The sequence below is a fragment of the Sus scrofa genome, chromosome 9 (genome assembly GCF_054392235.1).
Source record: "Sus scrofa isolate SSC_HxYL_T2T_F1_AM1 chromosome 9, Sscrofa_HxYL_maternal_Yorkshire_Landrace_v2.0, whole genome shotgun sequence".
Lineage (NCBI taxonomy): Eukaryota > Metazoa > Chordata > Mammalia > Artiodactyla > Suidae > Sus > Sus scrofa.
This window is the reverse complement of record NC_139391.1, coordinates 117,957,275-117,978,803: the sequence shown is the minus strand read 5'-3', so window position 1 is coordinate 117,978,803 and position 21,529 is coordinate 117,957,275. Positions and strand designations below refer to the sequence as shown.

Below are 21,529 nucleotides of genomic sequence, written 5' to 3'. Positions count from 1 at the left end.
GAAATTTCCCATAAAGAATTCCAAATAAATTGGGTAACTACTCTACTCTAAAGCAGGGCCAATTTAACTCTCCATTCCTTAATGTAGGCTGCAGACTGTGACTTCCTCCAGGGCACATATGCAAGGGGGGCATACATTAACTTTATGATGGAAAAAAACAGACACACAATATTTTAGCCACATGATCAAGGTTAACAAAAGGTCCTAAGTCATGTTCAGAGTAGGTACTCATGATATAGTGTGATTAAAAATGGCACTGGAGTTGCCATTGTGACTCAGCAGTAACAAATCCAACTGAGGATTGGGGTTCGATCCCAGGCCTCACTCAGTGGGTTAAGTATCCAGCATTGCTGTGAGCTGTGGTGTAGGTCGCAGACATGGCTCAAATCCCGTGTTGCTGTGGTTGTGGTGCAGGCTGGCAGCTGCAGCTCTGATTTGACCCCTAGTCTGAGAACTTACCTATGCCACACATGCAGACCTAAAAAGGAAAAAAAAATAGGGGGCACTTTAACTTTGTGATTTTCTTCTCTAGAACACATAACCGGTGTACACATGAGAAAAACATCAGACAAATCCCAATAGAGCACCACACTGCAGTATGTCTGACTAAGGGTCCTCAACTGTCAAGGTCAACAAAAACGAGCGAAGTCTGAGAAAAAAACCAAGAAAACCATAAAGAAAAGCTCGAGGAGATACAAGATCTAATTGTAACATGGGGATCCCAGAACAGACAAAGGATATTAGGTTAAAAAGTAACGACATATGAATGAACTATGAACTTTAGTTAACAACAATAAATCTATTTTTATTTCATTAATTGTAACTAATGTACATTAATAATTAATAATAGGTTAAAAATAGGAGGAGCCATGTGCAATGTAAAGGAAGCACATAGGAACTTTCTGTACTATCTGTTCAATCTAATCTGTAAATCCAAAATTGTTCTAAAATATAAGCCTATTTTAAAAATAATTACATAAAAATTAATAAGAAAAAGGTAAAAATCAATATAATTTAAGCAAAGCATAAGTGCAAACATACACTCTCCCAAACATAAAATAAAGAAAAACAGAAAAGTATGTGCAACTTACAGACAAGGGAGTAATATCACTAATATATAAAGAGCTTCTAACAATATGGGGGAAAAAAAGACTAACATGTTACATAAAAGATGAGAAGTTCAGAGAAAAAAAATGTGATGTACTTTTAAAGATATAAAAATATGCTCTATTTCACTGGTAATAAGAGAAATGTAAATTAAAATTATTCTGGGATATTGTTTCTCGCCTATTAGATCAGTAAGGCTGAAATGAAACCAATATTACTACCATTGCACTGTACATTCTTACAGGGAAACATTTAGAAGAAAATCACACTTCTAGGGATCTCCAAAAGAGACACTGGCAACATACAAAGAGACGCAAAAAAATCATTCAATTCTATCACTGTCGTACTGGCGTAACAAAACTAAAATATAGATGGAGAATATATCAGAGAGGCTAGAAATAAATCCATGTGTACATAGGTAATTTTTGACAAAGCTGCAAAGGCAATACAGTGGGGAAAGAATAGCTTTTCTGACAAACGGTGCTGAAAAACTGGATACCCATATGCAAATAAATAAATGTCAATCCATCTCTCACATGGTATGTAGGAATTAAATCAAAATGGATCCCAGACCTAAATGTAAAACCTAAAACTATAAAGCTTCTAAGAGGAATCATAAAAAGAGTTCTTTGTAACCTTAAGTTAGATAAAAACTTCTTAGATGAAACACCAAAAGCATGATCCGTACCAAAAGACATGGCTAGAATAGGCATCATCAAAATTTTAAAACTCTGCTCATCCAAAGGTATTATTTCCCTATAGTACTGAGTTTGAATGGGGAGTGAAAGTATGTACTAATATTATCTTTAAAAAAAACAAAACAAAAAAAAAAACCCAAAAAACAGCTTTGTCTACTGAATCAACTTAGTAGCTACAAGCACCCCTCTTAATGACTAGATTATAGTCTCTCCATATTATTTCTCTTCTTCTTCTTTCTTTCTCTCTCTCTCTTTTTTTTTTTTTAGAGCTGCACCCGTGGCACATGGAGGTTCCCAGGCTAGGCGTGGAATTGGACCTACAGCCACTGGCCTACACCACAGCCACAGCTCACAGCAATGCTGGATCCTTAACCCACTGAGCGAGGCCAGGGATCGAACCCATGTCCTCATGGATACTAGTTGGGTTCATTAACCACTAAGTCACAATAGGAACTCCCATATTATTTCTTACTAAAGAGCCCATTGGAGAAATTCCAAGACTCAGCCAGGAATTGTCCAAGACGAAGCCAGGAATGTGTTATAGAAACAGAAAGCAGGTAAGTTATCAAAGACTACTGGAATTACGTCAAAAAGATTCAGGAGCCAAACTGAATATGCTCCCACTGGCCAAAGATAGGACTCTTGGAGGAGTAATAAAGACAATAAATAGAATGGATTGATTATACATAACAAATGCCCTTAAAACCATGAACCAAAAAAAAAAACTGACTAGGACTGAAGAATGCTAGTGAACCAATTCATTTTTTTTGAAAAACCGCAAATGAAAGAAAAAAGAATTAGTGTACCTCCTGCCTTCCTTTACAAACTGTTCCACAAGATAACCTAGTAGCTCATCTGAGGGAAGCCACTGTTTATGGAGTCATTTCAGGCAATAAATGAAGCGGTAATGGTAGAAGAGTTTAGTATTAGCATTGAGCCATACTAATAAGTAAACTCATGGAGGTGACTGATGATTATCAATGGCTATAACATCACAAGAAAGAGACAACCAAATGTTATGATGCAATGTCACCAATTTCAGTTCTCCCCTCTAATTTTTTAAGTGTTCTGATCACAGCTCTAAAATTAACTATAAATTACAAAATACAAAGGAAAATAGAAACTATTTCACGATACTATGCCATGCAATGAACTCAGACTGTGGAAAAATTCCATGAAACAAATGACAGAGTTTACTCAACAATTATGTTGAGGGCTGAGGGGAAGAACAATAGGAAGAAGAAAAAGCAAAATAGAAAAGGGGACTTACTGATTAAAAGAGACAACAAAAATATTAACCAATTGCAAGGTACTGACCTTGTGTGGATTCCTAATCATAACAAACTGTTAAAAAAAAAAATCCAGAACAGAAACAGACTCACAGACATGGAGAACAGCTTTGTGGTTGCCAAGAGGAAGGGGAAGGGAGTGGGATGAACTAGGAGTATGGGGTTAGTAGATGCAAACTATAACATTTAGAATGAATAAGCGATGAGGTCCTACTACACAGAACAGGGAACTATAACCAATCACTCATGACAGAACATGATGGAAGACAATATGAGAAAAAGAGTATATATATGTATGACTGGGTCACTTTGCTATATAGCAGAAATTGACAGACTATTGTAAATCAACTATACTCTAATTAAAACAAAAAAAAAAAAAAACTTTTTAAATCTTGAGGAGTTGCCACTGTGGCACAGTGAGTTAAGAATCCGACTGAAGCAGCTCAAGTTGTTGGATCCCTGGCCTGGTGCAGTGGGTTAAAGGATCTGGCATTGCTGCAGCTGTGGTGTAAGTCACAGCTTGGATTCAATCCCTGGCCCAGGGACTTCCATATGCAGTTAGTACAGCCATTAAAAAAAAAAAAAATCTTAAAATAATAGAGAACATTTAAAAACTGTATTTTATCATATAAAGTAATTATTTTTAACTTTAGTCACTTTAGGTATGGTTTTTAGGAGTCCCTTTCTTTTACAAATGCTTATGAAATGTTTTCTGATGGTCATAAAACAATACAAATTTTGGAAAACGCATACAACAGAAAGATGAATTATAATATATTTGAATGGTTTCTTATGTTATGAATAGGAAATCCTAGGAAAAATGAGATTTGAACCAACAAGTCCAAATTAAACAATGAGACAAAATGATCAGTGATAATCATATGCCAAGAAACAAGAGGTATCATGACGAACTCAACACTTTCCACTTGAAGCCCAAAGGAAAGAAACCAAACAAAAGCAAAAAAATAAAATAAAAAGTAATTTCATATATAAGGTCTTGTACGTTTTGATTTTCATGAATATCATATGCATTATCATTCCAAAGTTGCAGATGAAGAAACTGAGACTCAGAGTTCCCCAAAAGCCACAGTCAGGACGCAAACCTCCCACTCAGAGCCAGAAGCCTCTAGACTACACCTAAATCTGCACTAAATAACTGACACTTTTCAGACCTAATAAACTACGGAATTATATCCTCATCTTGCTTCTTCATACACCCACAACTATTCTAAAAATTAACAATGATATAAAGTCTCCTTCTAGTTCCCATTCTAATGGTTCTGAATGTTTTCCTTTCTTTGAATGTAACTCCTCTGCAAGAGAGCCTTGTTATAATAAACTTCTATTTTGGATATAAATGCAATTTTTCAGGTAAAAAGCATTGTAGATAAAAGGAACAGAGGATGAGATTTGTAGCATTAATTTATTTTTTTAATGTTGCACATCAACATTTTTATGCTAAGTAATAAGTTAGAATTTGGTTCGTAAAATTCTTTTAAATGAAGTGTGTGTTCAGGAGAAGGCGGTTTTAAAGAATTATGTACTATTTGGCTTTACAAAGGAAATTCTTTAAGGCGGCCTCCTGCATGATGTGCAGTATTAAGTGTTGCTGCTAATAATCTTATAGCCATATTTAATACTACTCAAAACTATGTTGCCAAGGTGTTTGCAATGAATTGGTGCTTGCAAGGGCAGAAACGTTTCTATCAAAGATGTAAGTTCAATGAACAGAACAGATGATCTGCATACTGACTTGTATCTATGGCCAATCGGACAAGGCATCTAGTGTTGAAAATGACCTCAATATTTTTCTCAGGGAGAGTCTGATGCAATAACTAGAGTGGAGAGCAGCACGTACGCAGCCAGAGTGCCTGGGTACCTCCCATCTCTGCATCTTACCAGCTGTAAGATCTTAAGCTTCAGTTTTCTCATCTGAGAAATAGGGAGAATGATCTTTTCTTCATAAAGTTGTCAGGTTATAACGTAAGTTAACAAAAAAAAAAAACAAAAACAAAGTCTCACTCAGATGAAGACCTTCACGGGCTGAGATCCAGGATGGGCCACTAACATTACTGAAGAACGAGGCTACTCCTCATGTGATAATTTCTATTAGCAACTCGATGTGGTAGTCTTATGTAAGACGACAACAAGGTCCTGTCATTCTAACTGATAAGGTAACGAGGGACATGAGGGTTTGTCTGAAATAGCCGGTTTCCGAATGGCACACGCTAAATAGGCTCGGGTCTTCTATAAACTCTTGAAATTACATTTAAAATTTTCAGTGTATGTAGAAATGTACATTTTTCTAAAGAGAAGGGTCATACTTTTCCTCATATTCTCCAACAGGCTTCTAACCCCTCAAAAGTTACAAATCATTTGTCCAATTCTAAAGGATGAAAATCCAAATCTCCTAACAGAGCAGAGAAGGTGACCTTCAATTGCCTCTTCAATCTGGCTCCTTTCCCCTCATCTATCACCATATTCTTTCCATCCCAGAAACAGGCTTTCTACAGTTCTCCAAAATAAACAGCATGGTTTCTTCAGTACACAACTTTGCTCATATCCTCTGTTCTCTGTTTCTGACTCCTTCACTCTAATGGACACTTTCTCATCTGTCTATTTTGAAGACCCAACTCAAGACATGACCTCCTCCAGGTAGCTCCCTACACCTGTCTATGGTACATAGTGTGCTGCTTCTCTAGGTTTCGATAAGAGTCTGCATGTTTTTACAATACTGGACTTCTTTTACTTATTGTGAAATAATGATCTATTTGGTGAAGATACTATTAGCTTTTAGAGAGTAATTTATTCATCTTCAATCTGGCAAAGTACCTGATATTAAGTCCTTGTTAATATGTTGGTTGAATGAATGCATGAAAAAAATTATCCAAGCCCTTTTACTTTTCATAATGCTTGCTCCATTTCTGGAAATATTTGATAGTGTGAAATATGCTTAGAAAAAAATTAAGCTCTATTCATAGCTTTTCAATTACTATTATCAAAATTTCAAAGAGTGCTCACTTCGTAATAGGCTAGCTTCACCCAAGGAGAAAATAAATCCTTTCCCACTGTCCCTTGAGCAGCATTTCTGTACATTTAACTTACCTGATAAAATAAGACTCATGTCCTATATTCTGTGCCTTTTACCTTGAGGGTTTCTGGTAGGTGTGAAATTGACTTCTTATCATCAGACAATTGGAAAGGCCAACGTGTATGCAATTCATCAATTCTGAGGCTTCTCTATCAACATGACTTTTTCCAAAAAACAAAGACTCTGGTTCATTATCATTACTATCTCAGCTATAATAGAATATTCTTCTTTCTTGATAAGGAAACTGATTATATCCATTCATTTCTTTCTATTTAAACTCTTATCTATGCTCTAGAAAGGCGGCAGTGAAGCCTGATTCTATGTTAGAGAAGAATTATGTGGTCTTTACACACCATGCTTGCCTAATGAGTTATCTCTTAAAATTGCTTCTTCTACATGGAATGGCATCATACTAAGTTCATGAATCATTTAATTGTAAACAAAAACATGGAGGGGAGAGGTTTAAAGGGTCAGTTGGATAGGAATCTAGACTGTTGCTCTACCATCAAATGGAAGAGTAACTGTTGACTAGTCACTGCTTCTCTTCAAGTTCCAATTCGCTCGTCTTTCAAACTGGGTGCTACTTTCTCCACCTCGTAAGGTTTTATGAAAGCAATGTGGTTCTTTCATCAGAATGTGCACAGAATCACTTGAGGAACATGTTCAAAATATACATACGCCACAACTCAAAGGACTACCCAGTCAGAATTTCTAGTACCTTCTTTCACAAGGTTACACATGGATAAATTATGCTACATTTGGATACATCTGCACCATAGTGTTCTAAGCAAGCATAATAAACAAAGGAGAATGGTCTCTATTACTGAATATAGAGTAGTCTCCAAAATATTAAGTGATAAAAAGGAAGGCAGAGACATATACATTTATGTATTATGTATATACATATATATATACATAATGCTAAATTTCATGTAAAAGGTAGGCAAAATAAGAATATATATACACATTTGTGTTGTTTTTATCTTCAAAAAAATAAAAGATTTTTTTAAAGAATCTGGAAGATTCTGAAAGAAAGTAGCAGTGGAAAGGAGGGTGGAAATGAAAATAAGACTTCTCCTGATGCTGTCTTTACATGACGCTTTGCCTTATGAGCTGTGCAATTACTTGAAAATATTTTAAAATAATAATTAAAAATAAAGTCATAATTTCAAATAAACTGTAACAAATGAACCTAAGAGTTCAGTTAGTAGCATAACCACAGAAAGAACAAAATTTACTATATCAAGTGCCCAATTTTAGACACAATATCCTGACTGGGCTATAAGTTAAAGACAGAGAGACCTGAAAAAAAATTCTAAATTTTCCTACAGTAGTTTTCCTATTAGTGGTAATTTAAGAATGATAATTTTGAAACCAGCTACTATATACTATAGTATCAGAGTATGTTATTTCAAACCAGGAATTTTGAGGGGAGGGGTAAAAGAAATTTAAAAACTATGAAATAAAAACAGACTAAAAACAGCCTAAAAACCCTGGGAGTTTAGGGTTAGTAGATGCAAAATATTACATTTAGAAAGGATAAGCAATGCTACTGTATAGCACAAGGAACTATATCCAATCTCTTGGGACTGAAGATAGTATGAGAAAGGGAACGTATATATATATATACGTACAACTGGGTCACTTTGCTGTGCAGCAGAAATTGGCACGACACTGTAAATCAACTATATTTTAATAAAAAATAAATTAAAATTGTATAGAAAAACTGAATTTGAAATATTAATACAACTTGTGATTTATACTTACACACCACTTTTTTGTTTCTTAGTTCTGTTCACTGAAAAAAGTCTAGAAGCAATGTCACCATAGACCCAATAAGCATATCTATCATCTAGATCTTGGTTTCTAAATAACATTCCCCATGTTGAAATATTTCAGACACTGTGATGAGATACCTGCAATTTACTTTCAAATGGTGATGACCCCCAAATACATCCATTCCCAGATACAGCAGAGAGGACAAAATGCTTAAAGAACTAAAAATGGTTGGAATGTGTTACTCATTATACTATTCTTTCAAGTTCTCCGCATATATGGCAGTTTCCATAATAAAAAAAAGTTGATTAGAGAGAAAAAAAATTATACAGATGATTTCAGTGCCCGCTCCTGGGTGCTCCACTCTCAGTGCACAGAAGATATTTGAAGCTAGTTATTTCTTCATGCTATTGAAGCCTCCTTAAGTTTCAGTGCAATTCAGAGAGGAAGCAAGGATTCTAACAGGCAGCAGCTTATAAAGCCAAGGGCACAGGACAAAGATTTAGGAAAACCTGGATTGGTTCTCCTGAATTTCCATACACTGATTAAAAACTGATTTTCTTTTTTTTCTTTTTTTTTTTTTTTTGTCTTTTTGCTATTTCTTGGGCTGCTCCCGCGGCATATGGAGGTTCCCAGGCTAGGGGTCGAATCGGAGCTGTAGCTTCCAGCCTACGCCAGAGCCACAGCAACGCAGGATCCGAGCCGCGTCTGTGACCTACAACACAGCTCACGGCAACGCCGGAACCTTGACGCACTGAGCAAGGGCAGGGATTGAACCCGCAACCTCATGGTTCCTAGTCGGATTCGTTAACCACTGCGCCACGACAGGAACTCCAAAAACTGATTTTCCACGCACTCACAATGCTCTTCTAGGCAGTTTGCTCATCTGAGAAACAGGAACAATAGACCTGTCTGCCTGCTCAATAGGTCTGTTGAGAATCACATGAGCCAACAATGAAGGTTTTTCACAAACTCCATCTCTTTACAAATATTTGTTTTGGAAAATTTCCAGCCTTTCAGTTACAGAGGCTATTTTATAACCCATGCATGGCTCTCCAAAGACGTCAATGGTAGATTAACATTCAGTATGTCTTTGACATTTACATTATCTTAGCTACCTGATGTCATATCAGCAGTATCTCAGTCCACTTCAGAAGACAATATGGAATCTTTATTTATTTTACGGCCATATCTGTGGCATATCAAGTTTCTAGGCTAGGGGTCAAATGAAAGCTAGAGCTGCCAGCCTATATCACAGCCACAGCAATGCCAGATCCAAGCTGCATCTGCAACTTATGCTGCAAGTTGCAGCAATGCCAGATCCTTAACTCACTGAACGAGGCCAGAGATAAAACCCACATCCTCACAATGTTGGGTCCTTAACCTTCTAAGCCACAAAAACTCAAAAGGCATCTTCAATGCATCCTATTCTGTCAAAGTTTAACATTCTTTCAATTGTTCTCAGTCTATCCATCAGCTTGGTTATACTCTGCTTTGCTAACTTGGTTTCCAACTCTGATGTATGTTTACAAACTTTGTTGTTTAACTACGTCATATGCATCTAAGTCAAGTATCTTAGTTTTGATCGTGACAAAGTTATGAAGGACTGAAGGGAGTTTCTTTTTTTTTATTAAACTAGAGTTGATTTACAATGTTTCACCAATTTCAGCTATACAGCAAAGTGACCCAGTCATACATGTATGTACATTACTTTTCTTATACTGTCTTCCATCATGGTTCATCCCAATAAACTGGATATAATTCCCTGTAGTATACAGTAGGACCTCACTGCTCATCCATTCTAAACGTAATAGTTGGCATCTATTAACCCCAAACTCCCAGTTCATCAAACTCCTTCCTCCTCTACCTTGGCAACCACACATCTGTTCTCTATGTCTTTGAGTCTGTTTATGTTCTATAGATAGGTTCATTTGGGCCATATTTTAGATTCCACATAGAAGTCATATCTTATGGTATTTGTCTTTCTCTTTCTCACTTACCTCACTTAGTATAAGAATCTCTAGCTACATCAGTGTTGCTGCAAATGGTATTATTTCCTTTTATGGCTGAGTAGGTATTCCACCGTACACATGGACCACATCTTCTTAATCCATTCATTAAAAGACAACTATATAAAAAATCCCTCCCAGAAGACCTTCCTCTCAGTAAGACTGGCTTGGAAGAGGTAAGATTCTTGATGCATGTGTGTGCATGTACATGTATATTACATATGCTATATATGTGTATATGTATGTGTGTTTGAGCATGAGGCACCTTAAGTCATTCCTTGGAAGAGCTTTAACATATCCAGGGTGCATGTATAGTTTGAATAAGTATCCTCAAATCCTAGCCCTCCCAGCTTAACCTTATTTGGTAAATATTCCACTCTTTCTTCACTTTTAAGTGTGATGGTATTGGAACAAATAAGATCAAAATGCTCCCCAATTCAGGGGGAAAAAATAAATCTTAATTGGATGAGAAACATCACAACCCAGCTGGAGCTGTGTGAACCTCCTTAGATAGAAGATTCCACCGGTGCCAATCTTCTTCCTGGAGGCTGATTTCATTTACCTGCTGGTAACACTCAGATCGCTTCACAGTTCACTGATATGGCACTGGCAACCCTTTGTTTTCAATCAAAGGACTATGCAGAAGCAATGCTCAGTTGAACTGAGTATACATGACACAGTGTACTTGTGTCCTTGCCACAGAGGACTGTGGGAGGGGAACACAGAGAAAGATGACACCCAGCATCCAATATTCCACGACGTTACCCAGAATTGGATTAGGACAAATTCTGACGGCAGAGCTCAGACAAATGCTGATGCTATCTCTCCTACTGTTTTACCTGCACACAGCACTTTACGGATTGCATCAAGTCCCCTAAACCGATTCTCTGTCACTCATGGTGGAAAATGAACGGCCAACGTTCAAATAAGTTTTTAAACAGTTTCCACGGAGACTGAATTTGATATTTCCTCCCCTGCTGCTTGGGAATCACAGGGGGAATCACCATAGGTTTTTGCTGATGGGCATCTTTCTGTAAATTTCTCTGCATGAAAGACTTCGTTAAGGTCAAAGGACTTGCACACTACGTGGGTGAGTGGCGGATATGACAGTTATGATTTCCCACTTTTCTCCTTGAGGCTTCACTGTATCCAGGCTGCTTTAAAACCCACCACCCTCACCATCCTCCTCCTCATGTATTTGCTCAAGAGAACCAGCACACCACCAGCTACTGAAAGAAGCTATCACTCCCCACACGGGCTTTGAACAAACTAGGGAGAAAGCACGTGCCAGATGGGGACTATGCGCAGGAAGTCAGAGCCTCAGACTCCCAGGCTGAAAGGCCCAGGCATCCTGGGCTTTACAATAATGAAGAGTCTTGATAATGGGAAGAGTACACTGAGATCATCTAAAACATCGTATTTGTTTGGACTTGGCTAGCATGGGATGAACTAAGTGGGAATGTTACTGTTTCACCTTTGATTAAAAATAGGCAAATGGGAGTTCCCATCATGGCTCAGCGGAAATGAAACTGACTAGCATCCTTGAGGATGCGGGTTCCATTCCTGGCCTCACTCAGTAGGTTAAGGATCTAGCATTGCCGTGAGCTGTGGTATAGGTCGAAGATGTGCCTCGGATCTGGCGTTGCTGTGGCTGTGGCATAGGCCAGCAGCTATAGCTCAGATTCAACCCCTAGCCTAGGAACCTCCATATGCCATGGATGCGGTCCTAAAAAAGCAAAACAAAACAAAAAAACAGGTGAATGTATGTTTTTAAAAGTTTAGAAAATGAGAAATTATAACCTAATAAATTTTGTTTTATGAATAGACTGCTTGAGGCCCATAGGAGAAAAAACATTTTTAAAAGTGATGAAAATAATCCAGATGAGAGAAATCCAAAGAGGTTATCCGAAAATTCTTTTTTTTTTTTTTTTTTTTTAAATTTTGCTCTTTATGGCTACACTTGTGGCATATGGAGGTTCCTAAGCTAGGGGTCTAATTTGAGCTGTAACCTCCAGCCTATGCCAGACCCACAGCAATGCCAGATCCAAGCCATGTCTTCGACCTACACCACAGCTCATGGCAACGCCGGATCCTCAACCCACTGAGCGAGGACAGGGATCAAACCCGCAACCTCATGGTTCCTAGTTGGATTCGTTTCTGCTGTGCCACGACAGGATCTCCTGAAAATTCTTCATAGGAGACAGAAAATTTGAGTAGGGCTTTAAGAGAAGAGAATGGCTTAAACAAAAACATGTTTTGGGCAGAGAAAGTGACTTTCATCAGTTTGGCAAAACAATAGGCAGGCCCATTTCCCCAGGCCATGTAACCCTGAGAAGACAAAAGAGGAGAAAGAAGGAGATGTAAGGGTCTGACTGAAAGCTTCAAGCTGATGCTCAGACCAAGGGTGCCCATGCACAAAAGGGGCTGTTAGGATTGCGGGGCTGGCAGGGGGCAAGCAGATCCTTCTCTTTGCTTTGGAAGAAAATATGGATTTAAAATAGGTTGCAGTGTACCTGTATTTAGTGACACAATTTGTATGCATAAATGTGTAAGCCATCTGACAAAGGCGCAGCATGGCTGCCACACTTCTGGTCCCACACATTCATGTCCTGGTTTTGTTTTTAACTTGGAAAATAGTCTCACCAAAACAATTTTATGAGCTATCATTAGTACCCAGGTCAGTCAAAAAAAATTCAACAGCTTATGAGGGAACAATGAAAAGGGATAAATAATAATAAAGAGAAATCTATTTCTACCTCCCTTCCCATTTAACACTCAACTCATAATAGTCTGGTTTCTACCTACATTTTATCATGAAAACTGTGCCTTATCATGCCTTCCTAGCTGCCAAGGCAATATTTTATTCTTGATACCCTTGCTGATCACACCCTGGCCTCTTGAAACTCTTAAACTACCTTGGTTTCCAGCATCAGTCTGTTTTGGTTCTACTTCCTCTCCTTTAAGGTACTCCCTACAGTTCTACCATCCACCACTGCTCTTTTCACTCAATAATTCCTTCCAGGATGAGGAGTCCAGTCAAACGTATTTTGGTTTTGTTTGTTTGTTTGTTTTATTTTGATTTTTTTGTCTTTGTAGGGTCACATCCTGGCATATGGAGGTTCCCAGGCTAGGGGTCAAATTGGAGCCGGCCTACACCACAGCCACAGCAACACAGCATCCAAGCCGTGTCTGCAACCTCCATCACAGCACAAGGCAAATCCTTAACCCACTGAGCAAGGCAGGCCAGGGATCGAACCTGCATCCTCATGGATGCTAGTCACATTCGTTTCCACTGAGCCACGACAGGAACTCCCAGGCCCAAATTTTTAATTACCATGTATGTATCGATGATGCTCAAGGTACACCACCAGGCCAGGACTAATATATATCCTTACTCTTTTAGGAAATTCTGCTCAGTTCCAAAGACAGACCAATCTCTTTGTGTCCCAAAGTCAGTTGACCATTTCACCATTTTTCGTCTATTCCCATATTATCTATCTCAAAGAAAAATTACACCCCCATTGCCTAATCTTGAATCCTGGGCATTTCTTTGAACTCCCCCTCTGTGTTTCTGCAGCAGAGACTTTTGAGCACACATCCCAATGAACTCTATCATCATATTTACCTAAGTTTACTTAACATTTCTTTCTTGGATTTCCAAATCAGTTGAATGGTCTCCATCTCTTCCCTAACCAATTTATCTTCCACATAGCCACCAAATGATCTAAAATGTTAACCTCATGCCATTTGTCTAATAAAAAATATTTACTACCTGAACTTGGCCCTCAATATAAAGATCTTCCTGAGAAGACAAACAAGCCCCTCGTGATCTAGAACCTTCTTTCTCACAGCTGCATCCCCTATTACTCCCTAGGATCCAGCAATGTGGAATTCCCCTAAATGTGCCAAGTTCTCTAAGACCCCCTTGGCTTTTCACATTAAATGTCTTTATCCTGCCTTTGCCTAAATCCTCATCAGATAGGATCTCCCTGAGAGACTGTCCACATTATCACCACTGGCCCTGAGCCCAGTCTGGGTTAAAGTTTTTTTTTTTTTTTTTTTTTTTTTTCCATGCCATCCTTAGAGCCCCCAGTGCTTTCTTATAATAAATACACATTTTGCTATTTATTCTTCTGTCTTTTTCACCAAGCTCTAGGTGGTAGAAAAGAAGCAGTGTCTTTTATTTCTGAACACAGCACCCACCATCGTGTCTATCACAAGTCTATGCTATAAATCAACAAAAACAGAATCAGCAGAACAGAAAACAATACCCACAAAATCAACACTTTATGAATGTGTGATTTCACTTCTTAACGAAAATTAGTTTAATTAAACATGGATAACATCACAGAAGGAAAATTTCTATAGACATCTAAAGGGGACACTGGGGTGCCTACAAAATGAGAGTTGTACAGCTCTAGCACTGTCTGATTGTTGTCTCTAGTTGTCTGCCTACTGATACATGTAGTAACACACCATTCTACAAATGGATAGGTTTTGTTCGTATTTTTTAAATGCTATATAGCAGAGAAGGAGGAAAAGTACGTGGAAGGGGAGAGATGAGAAAGAGAAAAGGGACATAGAAACGTTTTCCTAGACAGCCCGGCAGGGTCAGAAGCAAGGGAAAGAAAGGGGTGCTGTGGGCGGATGTGTGTCTGTCTGCAGTCCCAGTGGAGAAGCATCTGCTACCTTGGCACACGGAGCAGATAAGCTGAAGAGAAAGAGTGAGCAAAGCAAAGAGACACTTTGAAGAGTATTTAAGTCAGACAGTGAGTGGCAGAACTTGCCCAGAGAAAGACGCTTAGGTGGGTATAGGACAGAAGAAGGAATGAAGCTTAGCAATTTGCCTTGTGGAAGAGGAAAGGGAGCTTGCCAGGGCTCAGTGTCACAGGTCATTTAGAGACATGAAGTGTCTAGTGGTCCTTTTTTAGACATGACTCATGAAATCTACTTCACTTTCAGCATGTATTTTCTTTCAAAGAAATACTGCATATAACCTTGGGCAAATCACTTTCAGTCCCTGGAACTGCTCATCTATAGAACGCTCTCTCAGGCTTTACACTGTTTACTCTAATATCTCCTCTATGATTCTGTACAATTTATGCAAAAGATTCTAATAGGCAAAGCAACAATAAAAACTGAAAAGATACAGGATAAGCATTAAAATAAGAATTCCAAAGACAGGAATTATAATTGGATAATACATAGTGAGAAGATGATTGATGTTGTCTAGAATTGAGAACTCCCTGTCGCCTCACTCTAAATCACTCTGAGAACCACTTCTCGGGTGTTATCATAGATGAGATGGTCCTAGATGTGTGGACAGATGGACCTCCATCCTCAGTTCTCTGCAGAAACCCTCATGCATGCCAAATTTACATCATGAATATTCAGCATCTATCAGACTATTAACATATTTCTATCATATTCATTACCAGTATTACCCATGTGTAATGTTGAAAACATCAGAATGTTACGTAATAAATAACTGATCTAGTGAGAGGAAGAAAAACAAGCAGTAGTAAAAATGACTAAGATCATGAGGAAGAAATATTTACAACATATTTAGAAGTTCGTTCAAGTGAGATGAAAACTGGCAGCATCTGTTCTGTATCACCATTATCCAACACCAAACACTGGAATTCTGAAGAGGAATCACTGAAAGACGTTTAGGATAATGCAAAAGGCACACCTTATTAACTCTTGGACATCTCATTTCTCGGTCATAAATCCTATTAACTTGTATTACCAACTGCCATAAAACTTGGAGATAAAAGATAATTTATGCTCAGTGTACAGAAGCTAATGTTTCCCGACTCCTGAAAAGCACAGGACCAGAAAATGAGAAAATATGTATGTGAAACCTGGAGCCATTTACACTCTGCATGGTTAGCACGACAAACATGCTCTGAGTGCCTGGCTGTCTTCATGGCGGAACATAGCCTAACTGGTAATTCACACCAGTGGTGCTTCACGGCTATAACGTCTCTCACCAATTTCATAAAAATCTTCTGCTCATAAAAGGTCATGATGTCTTATTAAGAACACATTTTTTTGGAAGTAAAAGAGAGATGCTTACTTTTCAGGGAGGAGCTGCTATCCATTCTATTTTTAATTTGCTATTTTAAAATGGCAGTTTGAACATTCTTCAAAGTAAATGCTACCTACTGAGGTTTTCACTCTTAATGACGTCTGACCCACAGCAAGTGAAATATGCCAAAATATAATCAAAAAGACATTATGTGCTAAAAAGTCAACCAGCTAAAAATGTCCAAGCATTCTTCTATACTTATATAGATCTGAAACTGTACAATTGTCTCCTTGTCTTAAAACCCAATTTGTAATTAACTAAAATAAGTTATAGAAAGGGGATTAAAAAGAGAATTAGATGATAGATTTTTTTTAAAAAAAAAAAATCTTTTCAGGGCCTTACCTGCAGCATATGGAAGTTCCTGGGCTAGGGGTTGAATGGAAGCTGAAGCTGCAGGACTACACCACAGCCAAGGCAACAGGGGACCGAGCTGTATCTGTGACCTATGATGCAGTTTGTGGCAATGCTAGATCCTCAACTCACTGAGTAAGCCAAGGATAAAACCCGAAAACTCAGAGACTACACTGGGTGCTTAACCCGCTGAGCCACAATGGGAGGTCCCAATAATTAGATGATTGATTTTAGGCTGGAACAACCTAAACAACTTAATGTCTATGGCTCTAGACATGTCCCGCTCCAAATGACTAACAACAAATGAATGGAGGATGACGGCTTATTTACACAACACAGTCTCCTGAGGGTCTCATACCCACACTCTCTGAAAGAAACACAGAACCTTACAGAAACATGAAGATGATGTGAGAGTAGGGAGACTTTTGTAGAAAAGTCGAGAGAAGCACATTTTAGTTCCACACTCTGGGGCTATCCTAGCTACTTAATGGTCACGTAGCAGACACAGCAACAAAGCATCCATCAGCGAAACACACAGATCCCATAAGCCGTCTCACATCTCCTGCTATTCTCTTAAATTTCAGACAGCCTAGAATTATATAACCAATTCTAGAAGACAATGTCCTCAAAAAAATACTTATAATAATTAACAGGTATAATAAATGTTACCACTTTTGATATTTTCACAAAGTTTTATGGTAATCTCATTTAATCTGCTTAAATGATAAAAATGCTTGTATGTAGGTTTTGTTAGAGTTGAGGAAAATTCAGAGAGTTAGTTTTGTTTAATTTCGGGGTATAGCCACAAGATTGGATAGACTCTTCAAGTGCATCCAAGATTTATCTTTTTTTAAATTTATTTTATTGAAGCATAGTCAATTTATAATGTTGTGTTATTTCCTAGTGTACAGCAAAGCCGTTCCGTTACACATATATTTACATGCTTTTTCATATTCTTTTTCATGATGGTTTTTCACAGGGTATTAAATATAGTTCCCTGTGCTCTACATAGGACCTTGTTAAGATTTATCTTTTTTAAAAAGACTACTGTAGAGAAAAAAAGATATACGCACCCATAAATACACATACACACATACCAACTGGACACTCAGTTATACAGTTTATTGATAATGACCAGCCTATGGACTATGACTTCCTATAAGAGTATGGCATTTCCACCTTAGTTCACTAATCCCATGGAAGAGGAAATGTAGTGCAGTAGAAACAATGTTGAGTCAAAATGCTACTGTGTGGCTGTATGATCTGTCCTTGCTTTCTTCCCAGGGTCATCATGAAGCTCAAATGAGATACTTCGTGTAGAAGTCCCCAGATTATCTTCATTCTCAAGAACAGCTATTTGCTGATTTTCAATTAAAAAATACATTTAAAGCATTCTGAAGCCACTCTTTATTGGGCACTAAAGCATACCAATGATTTCTTGAGTCTAGTTCCTGACTTTGATTAAATTAAGTCCTACTAACAAGGAACATTATCCTGTAGATATCCATTCTGAATATCTCTCCAGAACATGACTAATACCTAATATATATGCTTTACTACATATGCAACATACAACACAGAAGTACATGAAAATACATCTCTACGGAGTCATTTCAGCTCCAATGGCACATGTCCCATTTCCAGGATGGAGAATGCTTCTGTGGAATAATTTAAGTATAGCTTTTAATTTATTTTGGCATTAACCACATTTCATAAGTGTATAATTAAAAGAGCTTAAAAAGGAGTTCCTGTCGTGGAGTAGCGTAAATGAATCCGACTAGGAACTATGAGGTTGTGGGTTCAATCCCTGGTCTCGCTCAGTGGGTTAAGGATCTGGCATTTGCCGTGAGATGTGGTGCAGGTCGCAAACGCGACTTGAGTCCTGTGTTGCTGTGGCTGTGGCTGGCAGCTGTAGCTCCAATTCAACCCCTAGCCTGGGAACCTCCATAAGCCATGAATGTGGCCCTAAAAAGCAAAATAAATAAATAAATGAATGAATAAATAAATAAATAAATAAAAGCTTAAAAATATGGTAGACTGTTTAAGACTGATTTATATCTTAAGCCCTCAAACATACTCATTTTTCAGCTTTTGCATTAGCCCTGGCAGTCATCTAACTACTCTGTCACTACAACTGACAGAGAAGCAGGGATCTGGGATGTATCTCTGGGAAGGTGTCCAGAGGCAAAGAGGAGCAGGGCCAGCCCTGATGAGCCAAAGGCGGCCTTCTGTGCTAAAGATTCGCATTTCCTCTACTTGGCAGGGGGTGGGGTCTTGTGTGAGCTTTTGGTCTCACACTGTGTAATAATGACTTGATAGGATAACGTAATTTTCTAGTTGTTTCAATAAGACAAAATCAAAGTGACTAGAGAGAGCTTCTAGAGGGCACGGTACTGGGGTGATGCAGGCATACCTACTATGACTACTGTGTTGGAGGAACTGAAGATTCCTCTTTAACGATTAAAGGTTGACATATAAATAAAATTTTTAAAAAGATAATTATGTTTCTAGAAAGTGTGTAGAGTCATGATCGCAGACTTTCTGGCCAGCCGACAGAGACGTTTTGTGCTCGGTCTCCTCTTCTGGACCCATAGCCTTCCTCTCCTAGACCACCTCGTGTTAGGCTGGGGCAGTGTAACTGTGTTCCCACCAAAGGTGACACAAGCGACAAATAGGTATGGCCTTTCAAGACATGCAGTGCCACTTTCTATAGTAATCTTTTTTCCCCTTCTGCCTCAATGTGTCCCAATTGGCTTAGATACAAAACAGAGGATACTGCCCAAACCATATTAGAATTTCCATTAATGAGGGGAAAAAACAGAAATAAAAACAAAAAAAAAAAACCCCTTAAGCTTAATTTCAGTTAAACCTCTGAGATTTTTGGATTAATTATCACTGCAATATGCAGAGGGTACATTAGTATGTTGGCCAACTGAAAACAATAAAAGAGCTAGAAAAAAATTAAAAGGAATCTTTTTTAAAATGCATCAGACATCTTTTTTCCCCCAAAGAATATTCACAAGCAAAAAACTAAGTTTTATTGAAAAAGAACACCAAATCTAACTTTCCTCCTATAAGTATTTGGTTTTTACCAAATCAGATGAACTTGAGCTTCTGTTTCTTAGGCCTTGGAGTAAAGAAGGTCATTGAGAAACATGTAAAAGGTTGGCATGTAGAAGGAGACTGCACCATTTAAGCAGAGACTCTCAGTGCTAAGATAAATATAATGTACATTCCCCCAGGATGCTAGGAAAACTGCACGATCAAACCTAGCCTAGGAAGAGGGACAAGTCTCCCCTGGGAGTTCGTAACCAGAAATCTAACTCCCAGCAGAACTATCTTCAAAATTCATACCACCTAGATGGCCAAAAAAGTCTCAAACAAAAGGTCCTGAGTTACTAGTGCCTATAAATAACTGGGCTAGAAGTCCACTCTAACTTCTCCTTGGACTCACTTTTAACACCTATTTCAAATAATTCCCACAGGTAAAGGAAATATGAGGTCATGGCTAAAAATCGCAAAACACAGAACAAATCGGGATTACAGAATATAAAAGCCAAACAGAACATAAAAGACAGCTGATTTATAAAGACTGCAGATATCAGAATTACTCCAGACTATAAAGTAAGGGTGATAATTATGTTTTAAGAGTCTTGAAAAACATGAGTAAAGGGAAAGCATGTAAGAAAGATGAATCACAGCAGGAATTAAAAAGCCAGTGGATGGAGTTCCTATTATGGCTCAGCGGGTTAAGGATCAAGCATATCTCTGTGAGGATGTGGGTTTGACCCTGGCCTCACTCAGTGGGTTAAGGATCTGGCACTGCTACAAGCTGTGGCATAGGTCACAGATGCAGCTCAGATCTGGTGTTGCCATGGCCATGGCGCAGGCCTCTGCTGCAGTCTGATTCGAGCCTATGGATGAATTCAGTAGCAAAATACAACTTCAAAACAATATATAACTTGCTGAAGCCAAAGACTGAAGTGGATTGCAGAGGTGATGAGGAAATTCAGAATGCAGACCAGAAAGATTAAAACAGTAAATATGAAAGAAAAGTTGTGAGATTCATATGACACACTTAAGAGGACCTTATATAGGCTTACTGGAGTTTCAGAAGAAGGGAGAAGGAGAATGGAGGAGAGACAATATTTGAAAACGTAATGGCTGAAGAGTTTTCCAAACTAAGGACAGACAGCAATCTACTGATGGAGGAATTCCAAGGAAGTTCAAGCTGAATACATTTTAGGAAGTCTACAATTATACAATGAAGATTCATAACACCAAAAAGAAAAAAAGAAAAAAAGGAAAGGAAAAGAAAAAAGAAAGAAAAAAAATCTTAAGAACAGAAGTCATTTTATAGATGTGAATTTTTTCTATTGATTTATCTTTCAATTTGACTCTAAAAATGATTGTACTTCATGGGAGTTCCCGTCGTGGCTCAGCAGTAACAAACCTGACTAGTATCCGTGAGGACACAGGTTCGATCCCTGGCCTCGCTCAGTGGGTTAAGGATCTGGTGTTGCTGTGAGCTGTGGTGGAGGTCGCAGAAATGACTCACATAGGGTGTTGCTGTGGCTATGGTATAGGCCGGAAGCTGCAGATTCAATGCCTAGCCTGGGAACTTCCATGTGCTGCGGGTGTCAGCCCTGCGAAAAAAAAAATGTACTTCATCTGTGACAAACTAGTTATCTCTTAGCCAGAGTGTTTTCATAGTGTTCATGTTAACTATTTTAGCATTTATATTACCGATCATTATAAAATCATAAATCTCAGTGCTTCACAATAACAGAAAGTTTCACACTTTCAGAAACTGATGGGAAATTACAGTATTTCACAAACATCTAATTAGAAAACTAAGAAGCCTATCTGTGCATGTCATACTGCTAATTGAAAACTTCTAATGACTACCCATGGCCTATGGGCTAAAAGTTCCCACTCAACTAGGTACATTCAAGTCTCTTCACAGTCAGGAGCCAAACTAGTTTTCTGGGTCTGATCTTCTGGTATTTTCCATGCATCTGCACAGAATTACCTATAGATCCCATTATGTTCCCCGAGGCTGTGTCTTTCTTTAGTGGCTCCTTCTGACTTGAGTGACTCACCCCTCATCTCCCATA

The 21,529-nt window shown here is 38.2% G+C and overlaps 1 protein-coding gene across 14 annotated transcripts in view; it reads right to left on the bottom strand.

Annotated features, from left to right (window-relative positions):
• TPK1 (thiamin pyrophosphokinase 1) overlaps positions 1 to 21,529 on the bottom strand; it is a 372,261-nt gene that overhangs the window by 126,062 nt on the left and 224,670 nt on the right. The window lies entirely within an intron of this gene.